Source organism: Hyla sarda, chromosome 12, assembly GCF_029499605.1.
Source record: "Hyla sarda isolate aHylSar1 chromosome 12, aHylSar1.hap1, whole genome shotgun sequence".
NCBI lineage: Eukaryota > Metazoa > Chordata > Amphibia > Anura > Hylidae > Hyla > Hyla sarda.
In genome coordinates, this window is record NC_079200.1 from 30,132,885 (window position 1) to 30,145,120 (window position 12,236).

Here is a 12,236-nt window from a genome sequence, read left to right on the forward strand (position 1 = left end):
TTTTCATTTTCACAAGTGGTAAAAGGAGAAAATGTCACTGTAAGTTTGTAAATACATTTCTTTGGAGTAAGGACATACCTCAAGTCTGGGCGTAAACAGCTTGCACACTGGTCTCATTCAGGGGCCTTGAGCTTCTGCGTTGCAGCCTATGGAGTCAGAACAGTGGTACCCCCCCTCAAGGGGCATTACATGGGGTACACTAAATAACTAAAATGGGGTACAGTGGGACATAAAATTATAAAACAGGTTATGTTCCCAGAATGATAACCCAGAGCATAGCCAAAACTAAAAAATATGCCCGCCCCAAACCCTGTGCTCTGAATCATCATTCTGGGAATATGACGTGTGTGGCCGTCCCTAACCTGTTGCATCAAATGCGCACCCCGATCAGGTGGAGAGAGCGCTGTGCATTTGAGGCAACAAAAAAAGTCCCCGATGATAGTGACTCAGTGACCCATGACCCAGAGAAAAAAATACCCCCAGAGGTCTTATCAGTTTTTTTTTTTAATTAGTTTTTTTGGGCAATTTAGTGCTTTTATGGTGTTAAAATTTGGAATGTACTCTGGACTTGGTACATTGGGGTCAAATTATGGAAAATTTTAATGAAAAGGGAAAATTTAGTACTGCATGGAAGTGTGATACTCCCTTAGGGTGCGTTCACACGGGCGTATTTGTCAGCGGATCCGCAGCTGTGGATCTGCTGACAAGGCCCCTAAAGTGCTGCCCTCTTTGTGCCTGCTAATAGCGGCAATCCGCCGCTACCAGCAGACACACTGCGATGTGCGAGCTGCAGTGTACTCGCACACATCGAGGCCGCTCTCTGTGTAGCGGCCGCGATGTGCGGGATGTGCGGATACACTGCGACTCACACTTCACAGTGTGTCTGCTGGTAGCGTATCTTCCTTCCGTATCCCCCTCCTGTTACACACACTGCATTTTTTCTGGGATCGTCCCTTCTTTCCAGTGTGGGGGACCTCACTTGGAAAGTGTTGGCCTGGGATGATCCTGGCACCTATAACTCCAGTTTCTTGGGAAGTCCGGCCTGCTCTTTCCCGGTCGCCAAAGATCAGGACCTTTAGGACTTCTTCTTGCAACTGGAGGAATGTCCCTGTGTTGCCAGCGTACTGGGACAGTACAAAAGCGTTGTACATGGCAACCTGTACCAAGTAGACCGCAACTTTTTTGTACCGTACCCGTGTATTCCACATGGCCATGTATGGCTTGAGGACTTGATCAGAAAGATCAACTCCCCCCATATACCAATTGTAGTCCAGAATACAATCGGGCTTGAGGATCGGTGTTGTGGTACCTCGCACAGGGACAGGTGAGCTGCCGTGACCATGAATAGTGGTCAGCATAAGGACATCCCTCTTATCCTTATACCTGACCAGCAACAGGTTTTCATGGGTAAGGGCACGGGACACACCCTTTGGCATAGGTGTCTGCAGAAAATTTAGAGGGAGGCCTCTCTGTTTTTTCCGCACGGTCCCACAAGCTGACGTGGATCTGGCGGCAAGGGATGTGAACAGAGGGATGCTGGTATAAAAGTTGTCCACGTACACGTGGTAACCCTTATCCAGCAAAGGGTGCACAAGCTCCCAAACGATCTTCCCGCTAACACCCAGAGTGGGGGAACAATCTGGGGGTTCAATACGGGAATCTCGTCCCTCATACACTCTAAACTTGAGAGTGTACCCGGAGGTACTCTCACAAAGTTTATAGAGCTTCACGCCATACCGCGCCCGCTTCGAGTGAATATACTGGCGGAAGAGGAGTCTCCCCTTAAAACTGATAAGAGACTCATCGACCGAGAGCTCCCTGAGGGGTACGTAGGCCTCCAAAAATTTGGCCCCAAAGTGATCGATGACCGGCCTCACTTTGTAAAGCCGGTCATAGGTGGGATCACCTTGGGTGGACATGCCTCATTATCTGCATAATGGAGGCATTCCCGAATGGCCTCGAACCGCCTCCGTGCCATGACCATACTGTAAAGCGGGGTCTGGTAGAAGATGTCCCTGCTCCAGTAGTGCCTGACACTAGGCTTTTTAACCAGGCCCATATGCAGCAAGAGGCCCCAAAATGTCCTCATTTCTGCTGCATCAATGGCACACCATTCATTGGGCCTGGCCAAAACAGAACAGGCAGGGGTGGTGGGCGTGTGGGTGTATGGGGGGGGGGGTGAGTATGTAGTGTGTGTGATTGGGGTAACTGTAACTGTATGGGGGGAAAAAATGGCGCTGTGGCCCAAAAAAAAACAAATGCAGCGCCCTGAACCCCTAATAGGGCCCGGGTCACACAAAAAAAAATTGTGGCGGACCCTTTAGGTCCTATTAGGGGGTCAGGGGGGGGGGGGGGAAATGTCAACTTTTTTTTTTTTTACTTTACTGGTTAACCCTACCTGTCCCTGGGGCTGTACTCTCTCCCTACTCTAAGGGGGGTCTTCTTCTGTGAGGGGCTCCGATCTTCACAGAGGGGGGGTCCCTGGCTCCCTGGTCCCTGGTTCTTGCAGCTCTGCCCGCTGAATGAACTCAGGGGGCAAGCAGAGCCCCGAGAAGGGGCCATTAACCCCTCCCCTGCCGGCTGCTATTGGCCGGCCAATTGTAGCGATCCTGGGAGGGTGACGAAATCTCCACCTCCCCATAGATACAGAGGGTCATAGGGGGTGTATCCTACACCCCCGATCACCTTGTATTTCCAGTTCAGTGGGTCACACGTGACCCGCATCACTGGAATAGCCGAAAATCGCAAGTGTGAATTCACTTGCGACTTTCGGCGATCGCCTACATGGGGGGGTCTGATCGATATTAGCAGTCACCCCAGTCCGGTCCCGCCCGGCGCGCGCCAGGGACCGAAATTCCCACGGGTGTACAGGTATGCCCTTGGTCCTTATGTACCAGGGAGCAAAGGCTTACCTGTACGCCCTTGGTCCTTAAGGGGTTAAAGGGGTACTCTACTGCTAGACTTGCGATCTCAGCGCAGCTCCTGGCGTTCTGAACAAACGCCAGGTTCCGGCGGCATTGGTCAATACGTTATGCCATGCCCCCTCATGACTTCACACCAAGTCCTTACATTTGTGTCTATGGGAGGGGGTGTGACGGCCATCACTCCTCCTCCCATAGACATGAATGTAGGGCGCATAACGTGATGTCACTAGGGGGCGTGGCATGACTTCAAGACCACTGCCGCCAGAACCTGGCGTTTGTTCAGAACGCCAGGTGCTGCGGTTTGGATAGGGGATAACATGTCTAGCAGCGGAGTACCCCTTTAACCACTTAAGGACCTAGGGCGTATGGATACGCCTTGACGTCCTGGTACTTAAGGACCCAGGGCGTATCCATACGCCCGTGGGAAGTTTGGTTCCCGCCGCGCGCCGGGCGGGGACCGGGCCGGGGTGACTGCTGATATCAATCAGCAGGCACCCCATGCAAATGCCCAGGGGGGTCATCAGACCAAATCGACCCACCCCCTCCCCCCCCCCCCGTCGGCGATCGGCGCAAATCGCAAGTGAATTCACACTTGAGATTTGCGCCGATTCCGGGTCATACGGGTCTATGGTGACCCGGTGACCCGGAATAGAAGGGGGATCGCGGTTGTCTAAGACACCCACGATCCCCCTGTAGGCATAGGAGTGAGGTGGCAGGGTTGCCACCCCTCCTATCCCTGCTATTGGTCTGCTATTGATCGTCAGAGGCGACGACCAATAGCAGACCGGGGGCGGGGGGGGTTAACTTTCGTTTTCCCCATCCTGCCCACCCACAATAGGCGGGGCAGAACGGGGAACCGAAGGGGACCGGGCGCCGACGTCCACTTACCGATCCGGAGGCTGTGGCGACGTTGATCGGCGGGCGGCGTGATGTGCGTCTGAAGAGGACGGCTCCCGGGATCCTACGGAAGCCGGTAAGTTGATCTGGAGGGCTACAGTCTAAAACTGTGGTCTCTAACTGTAGCCCTGCGAATGTTTTTTCCTGGCCCTGAGTCCATTAATGACATATTAGGAAGTTTTTGGTTACATTATTTTCAATTACAATAAGTTTCTCCCTTTAAAACATGTGACCGATCTTGACTGATAAAAAAGATTTCTATTAAAGTGTCAAGTTCCTAAGGGCTAGAAGAGGGACAAAAAGCAGGTTTTAAATGCTAAATGAAATTGCTCATCGAGTACTCCACGCCATTGCATTAAGAGCCTTCTCAGAACACTTTTAGGCTGATAACTGTGACTCACGGGCCTTGTTAGATTTTATTTGGATTAATAGCATTCCTTTTGACTCCACAACATAAAAGGCGATCAGACACTCCTATGATGTGCTCTAATAGCTAACCAGTAAAAACGCCACACATTCATTTAGAAAACCTACTTGGGTTTAACCCCTTAAAGCAGCTCTACTTACATCCTACACTATGTGTTAGGCTAAGTACAGATCCAAAGTACTATTCTCTATTCCTTTTTGTCATGTAACCTACATAGCAGATGGTGGCTAAAGCTAAAGCTAAAAAAAATCACTGCTTGACTCTTAGGTAATAGCTCTACAAACATCATGAAATTAGGCCAGAAAGCTCTTCTTAATATATTAAATATAAAATTCAATGGGGGAGAATTTTCAAAACCTGTGCAGAGGAAAAGTTGACCAGCAACCAATCAGATCACTTATTTAATTTTGTAGAGGCCTTGTTTTAAAATAAAAGAAGCGATCTGATTGGTTGCTATGGGCAACTGGGCAGCTTTTCCTCTGTACAGGTTTTGATAAATCTCCCCCAATGTGTGTTTATATGTATGTGTGTGTATGTTCCAGCATCACTTCCAAACAACTGAAGATATTTTCATGAAACTTGGTACACGTTACTTATATGTCAACTAAAAATATAGGATAGGTGAATTAACCCTTGCCCACCCCCATTTGTGAGGGTAGGGGTTTTTGTTTAAAGTCCCATACAAGTCTATGGGAAATAAATCTTACTGCATAACTTCCAAATGGCTGGAGATATTTCAAATAATACTTGGTCACATGTTACTTATATGTCTGCTAAAATTATAGGATAGTTAATTTAACCCTAACCTACCCCCTTTTTCGAGGGTCAGTGTTTTTGTTTATAGTCCCATGCAAGTCTATGGGAAATGTATGTTCCAGCATAACTTTTATATGGCTAGATATATTTTGATAATACTTGGTTCACATATTACTTATATGTCACATAAAAATAAAATAGTTTACTTAACCCTAACCTAACTCCTTAGGTGAAGGATGGAGTTTTTGTTTCAATCCTCTTGCAAGTATATAGGACTTCTGGTACCTTACTCCACAAACTCCGCTCTGTACCTCCTGGTGAGTGCGTCAGTCCGGCTGGCAAGCCACACCCTTCCCACGTACCATGCCCTATCTCAAAAAGCCACGCCTACCCTTTAAGCCAAACCTATTATTTTCTACCCTTTTTTGTGCATTGGTACGGCTTGCAAATTATGCCCACTCCCACAAAGCCACGCCTCCTTCTATTTTCAGCTTACAAGATCTTCATCACAACTCAGCCCCACCTGAACACAGGATACGTGGATGAGATATGTGGACAAGATATGGGGACAGGATAGGAGGACGGGATATGAGGGCAGGATATGAGGACATGATATGAGGTCGGAATATGAGGAAGAGATATGAAGACGGTATTTGAGGTCGGGATATGAGGATGGGATATGAGGACATGATATGAGGTCGGAATATGAGGACAGGATATGATATGAGGACAGGATATAAGGTAAGGATATGAGGTCAGGATGTGAGGACAGGCCCTCCTTTTTGTCCTGAACAGAAAAGGGCAGGCAGGTAGCTAGCTAACTATGTAGTTAGGTAGCCAGAAATGTAGGTACATAACTAGCCAGGTAGGTGGGTAGCCATGCATGTAGGTAGGTAGCTAGCTAGTTAGTTGGGTAGCCAGGTATGTAGGTAGGTATGTAGCTAGGTAGGTAGGTAACCAGGTATGTAAGTATCCAGGTAGCTAGGTAGCTAGGTATGTAAGTAGGAATAATCTGAATATTTGGAATGATTCTCAACACAATCACACACAATGCAAATAACCGAGCCGGACAGAAATTGCACCTATACCCGTGGTGCAGAAGAAAAGGAACAAGAAAAACAACAGATCTGGTGCTCAAAAGGTTAAAAAATGGATATACGAACACAAAAAAATATATTTAATAAGATATCATGCACATTGAAAATTGAACACTCACAGGGCCCTTGTGGGTGACCAATAACTCTAAATGAAAATGAAACACTTATAAAATTGTAGAAGCATACAATAATATAATAAAATTATGAAATACTAAATGCAATAAATAGTGACTCAGTCCTCAGAAGTTGCTTAAAAAGGGTTATAGCAAATACTGGAAAATATAAACTGCGACAAGTCCTGTAAATCAAGGCTGGAATAAAGGAACAACGTGAACATCAAGTTGTTCCTTTATTCCAGCCTTGATTTATTGTATGCCTCTACTATTTTATAAGTGTTTAATTTCATTTAGAGTCATTGGTCACCCACAAGGGCCCTCTGAGTGTTCCATTTTCAATGTGCATGATATATTATTAAATCTAGTTTTAAATATATTTTATTGTGCACATATATCCATTTTTAACCTTTTGGGTGCCAGATCCGTAGTTTTTTCCGGTATGTAAGTAGGTAGTTCTGTGGCCAGGTACAAAAGTTGGTTGTTAGGTAGCCAGGTATGTAGGTAGATTGTTAGGCAACCAGGTATGTAGTTAGGTAGCCAGCCAGGTACATAGTTAGGTAGCCAGGTATCTAGGTGGTTAAGTAGTTATGTAGCTAGATATGTAGGTAGGTAGTTATGTAACCAGGTATGTAGTTAGGTAGCAATGTATGTAGGTAGGTAGTTAGGCAGACAGGTATGTGGGCCAGGTATGAAGGTAGTTAAGTAGAAAGGTATGTAGGTAGTAAGGCAACCAGGTATGTGGGCTGGGTTAGCCAGCCAGGTATGTGGGGCAGGTTTGCTAGCCAGGTATATGGTTCAGGTTAGCTAGCCAGGTATGTGGGCCAGGTTAGCCAGCCAGGTATGGGGGCCAGGGTAGGTAGCCAGGTATGTGGGGGCAGCCAGGAATGTGGATCAATTATGTGGGGGCAGTCCAGTATGTGGGCCAGGCATGTGGGGGGAGCCTAGTATGTGGGCCAGGTATGTGGGAGCAACCAGATATGTGGGCCAGGTATGTGGAGGTCCCCTCCCCTCCCTGCCTCACCTCCCTGCTGAAAAAAAATAAAAAACAAAAACATATACTCACCTGTCCCACGCACCAATCTTTTCAGCTTCACTGCCAGCCGCGTTTCAGCCTCCACAGTGCAGGTGCCGATGAGTGATGTCAACGGCACCTGCACTGCGTGTGGAGGGGCAAGCTGTGCATAACTAGCTTGCCCCCTGACTGGTGAGCAGTAAGAGGTTAAGAAATATACAGGCAAGGTTTTTTAGCCCCCTCCCCCGCCTGTAAAACTTGTTGGTAACTATAGTGGTATGTCCCATGGGTGGGGGGGGAAGGAGTGCACCAATCAGGGGTTTAATAGTTTCCCGGGCTTTCAGAGGCCCTCCCCTGGGTATTTATAGCTGTGGTGCCTCCCTTCCCCCCTCAATCTGCCCAGGACCCGGAGTTTTGTCTGCCGGTTGGTATGTATCTGCCCCTTATATTATGGCCCGGATGGAGCAGGAGGGTGAGGGTTGGCATGCTCGCTTGTGGCTAGCTGGCCTCCCCTCCTGTTGCACCCTGGCGTTAGGTTCGGGAGGCTGGCGGACCTCTCGCCCTCTCACAGTCCCGCTCTCCTTTGACACCACCCCCCCCCCGTCCGCCTGTCCTGCCCGTTCCTTTACTCCTCTTCCCTGCCCCGTTCCTTTAATCCTCTTCCCGTACCTTTAATCCTTTTCCTTGCCCGTTCCTCCAATCCACTTCTCTGCCCCTGGCCCGAGCCCCTTTGCCAGGCGTGCTCATTATGTGCGCGCTTTGCCTCCTTCCCCGTTGCTGTCCCCTCCGTCTGCGGTGGCGGCCCCTGGGTTGCTGCGGCTGTTTTGTGTAGCCTTGCGCAAATGGACGTTTATTAACGTCCATTTGCGTGTTCCCAGCTGTAATGCGCGCTCACAAGGCGAGCGCGCATCATAGCCGTCGGGTCCCAGTTGCTATTAGCAACCAGGACCCGTGCTAATGCCGGACATCGCCGATCGGGCAGATGTCCGGCATTACCTTTTCGGATGCGGCGATCAAAGTTGATCGCCGCATCTGAATGTATGTATAGGTGTCCCGGCTGCTCAGTCGGGCTGATCGGGACCATCGCGATTAAATCGCGATGTCCCGATCAGCTGGAACGCAGCAGGAGGGTCACTCACCTGCCTCCTGCGCGTCCGCTCGTGGATTGATTGCTCCAAGCCTGAAATTCAGGCTTGAGCAATCAATCACTGACAACCCAGATCATTGCCATGTTAATACATGGCAAGTGATCTGTGTGTGCAGTGTTATGGCTCCCTATGGAGCTATAGCATTGCGCACAAAAAAAAAAAAAAAAAAAAAAAAAAAATATTTAACCCTTGCCATGATAAATGTTTGGATCACTCCTCCCCCCCCCTTTTTCCCCCATACATAAAAACATGAATTAAAATATAAATACATAACTAATAATAATTAAATAAATAAATAAAAAAAAAATAAATAAAAAAAAAAAACTGTATTACATCAAGCATGTATATGGTATCGCTGCGTGCGTACATGTCCGTACTATCTAAATATGTCTTCGATTGCAGCATTCCTTCAATGGCGTATGCGCAAAAAAAAAAAAAAAAATATTTACTTAATTAATTTAACAAATAAATAATTAAATAAATAAAATTAAAAAAAAAAATAAAAATACAAAAAATTAAAATAAAAAAATAAAAAAAATTACAATAAAAAAAATAAAAATAAAAAAAAAGGACGAACTGTGTAGATTTCAATGCACAGGCACATGTGGTATTGCCACGTGCGTCAATGTCCGCACTATCAAGTTATATATCATCATTTGATCCGCGTGTAAGCGCGAATTAAAAATTAAATATATAAAGTCTACAGTCCCATATAGCGTATTTTGGTCGCTTTTCATACCTATAAAAAAAAAAAAAAAAATAATAAATAAAATATATATATATATATATATATATATATTTATATCGCAACTCTGTTTGACGCGACAATTGTATCGCTGTAAACTTCGGATCACAGCGCATGGTTCAGGCAGCCACTGCACCCCAAACCCTCTCCGCTGCTGTCCCTCTTCCTGAGTTCTCTGCTGCTGGTTTCCCGGCGCCATTCCGGGCGGCGGCAGAGTACCCGCAACCAGGTGGTCTCCAGCGTGCCTTGTTCAACGCCTGCGGTGGTGAAGTGGTTCCTCCTGCTTTTGTGCCTTCTCCATCTTCTGGACTTAGTGAGTGTGCTGTTGCGGGGGGGCAGGGGGGGCTCTATTTTCGTGCCTGCCCTTGGTGCTTTGGCAGGCCAGTTGTCTTCAACTGGCTAGCTGGGTTGGTTCCCTCTCCTTCCCCGGTTAGTGTGCTTATGGCTGTTCTGGTAGTTTCCACCTTTTGTTCCTGTGGGTTTGTTGGGTTTGGGTCTCGGATATAGGTGTATGTCTATGTTGGTCTCTGGTTGTGAGTTGGGTACGTCTCTTCTTGACGGGGTGCTTTGGTGTGGTATCATTTTCTGCGGTGCACGCTTAGGTGAGTGGTCTTTTGGCCTTACGCTCTGGATGACCGGGTTTTGTGGATTTAGCTCCTGAGGCTTGTTCCTTATTTTGAATCGGTGGCACCCAGTTACGGTTTTGTTTCTTTTGGTTTTCTCCCCCTTTGTTTGGTGTTTCTCTCCGTCACTAGTTGTAGTCCCTCTCCGCTGCTCTGTTTGTCCTAGTGTATTGTCTGATGTTTTCTCCTGTTTTGCTCCCGATCTTTGGTAGGCATGGGACTCCTGTATGTCGTGCTGGGTGCTTTAGCTGATGTGGCGGTGGGTAGGTTTCGCTTTGAGTCTCAGTTTGTCTTTCCTCGTGGTTTCTTTTGTTTGTGGTGGTTTTCCGGAGGGGGATACTCCTGTGCTCTACGCTTGTTGGGGTGTGGTTTGTTGCTGTCTTCCGCATGCCGCGTTGGCGTTGGTCTGCAGTTTTCCTGTGGACGGGGAGTGATTGCGTTTGCTCTGCTTTGGTTTCCTCGGGGCTCGCTAGGTGCCCCTGTTCCGGTCCTTGCTGGTTTACTGTAAGTTCCGCATGGAATATGGTTCTGGGCGGAGTTTTTTCCTGCAGGTTGTCTTTGGCCGCCGAGGGTGTCTGGTATTTGGGCCCCGCCATATGTGCCCCTGGTACGCTTTGGGCTGACATTTCGGTTGGTTGGGGTTTTTTCAAGGGTCATGCGGTGGCCTGGCCTGCTTTCAGTTCCCTGCACGGGGAGCTCGCTTTGTTCTCGGATGTGGCTGGTTTGGTCGGTTGTTGGTGTGGTGTTTGGTTTTCCAGTGGTGCTGTGGGGTGGTTTACCCCTGGGTCTTGGTAGTCAGTGGGTTTCTGCCATGCTTGGGGTTTTGTTTGTGCTTCTCCCTTGGTGTTGGTTGTGGGACTTTGGGTGCTTGCTTCGGCAGCTCATGTTCTAGGCTTGTAACGTTACTGTGTGGGTTGCAAGTCCCCTGCGCTTGGTTGCGCGCTAATTTTGTGATGCTTTTCTTCTTTTCTAGTGTGTGATTTGAGTGATCACGGGGCGTGTTTTTCTTCCTGTGCTCTGTCTGTTGCATCTAGTGCTTCGCTGTTTGGAGTTACAATTTCTTTCAGGGCTATGCTCCCTGGGTCGGTATTGGGTGTTGACGCTTTGTCCTGTTTTCTCTGGCTGTAGTTCCGGAGGGTTGCTTGTGTGGCCGGCCCGTGGGTCATCGGGGAGAGTGGTGTAATTTGTAGTCCGCTTTGGTGGCTCCTGCGACTTGGTCGCACTCACGGTACGGTACTTGCGAGTGGTTGGTGTTGGTGTGGAGGCCGGGATGTCTATCTACAGTCGTGGAGGGTCCCGGAGGTTCTAAAGGGTCTGTGGACAGGGGATAAAAACATAAAAAAAAAATTTAAAAAAAGTAATAAATAAATATTGGTTTCGGTACCTGGAATGCCCTTTGAAGTGACCTTACGAGGCTAATGTTTGATTTCCTGTTTCGTTTTAATAGGATGTGATGACGGAAGTTATCTGCTGTGTCACCTCTCCAAGGAGGTTCGAGATTTGGGCAGTGTTCTCGGTGTATCCAAATAACATTCTGAGTATGTGATGTGGGATCTTCACCTGTTCATGTTAATCAGCTAAACATAAAAATAAAATAAAAATGATAAATAATCTAAAAAAATTAATTAATAAAAAGTTGGGTGGCTTTCCCGCTGTGCTGCACGGCACATGGCAGGGGGTGATTTTCTTTCTGCTTTGCGGGTGGTGTATAAATAGGGGCTGGGCCCGCGAGTGGGTGGCCTTGCTGTCGGCGACCGGTTTTTCCTATCTGTTTTTGGGTCGCTTAGTGGCGGCTGCAGGTTTTTGGTTGTCGCTTTTGCGTTGTTTTTCTGATCCGAGTTTTTGCGCTAGCTTTTTTCAGGGCTATGTGGATGGGGCACTTTTTCTTTCTCCTCGTCTCCTTCCATGGGACTTGGGTGTCTGTGTTTTTGGGTGGCTATTTTGTGCGTTTCATGGTAAAAGTTTATAAAAATAAAATAAAAATTAAAAATAATAAAGGCCCGTCGGTCCGAGACTGTTTAGGCGATCCGGGACACGCAGCACGTGCTCCATGAGGGTCCGCAAATGACTGTTTTGTGAGTTCTGGATTTGCTCTCTTTTTGTATCGGGGCCGGCGGAGGTGGCTGGGTTTCCGGAGAGGGTAGCGCTGCACGACGGCCGCGGGCGATCTGCATGTTGTGTTGCTATATTCGCCCAGTTTGATGTTTCCCAGGTGTGTTTTTGTTTTGAGAGCGGCTTTCGAGGTGGTGCGAGTGCTGCAGCACCCTTCGGTGTATGGGCGAGTCTGAGAGATGAGTTCACACGGGTTATAAAAAAAAAAAAAAAAAAAAATTTATAAAATTGGTCCTGGTGGCAGGTACCCGGATTTCCTGGAGAGGAAAAGGGTTGAGCGGATTTCCTGGAGAGGAAAAGTGTTGAGCGGATTTCCTGGAGAGGAAAAGTGTTGAGCGGATTTCCTGGAGAGGAGAAGCGCTGAGCGGATTTCCTGGAG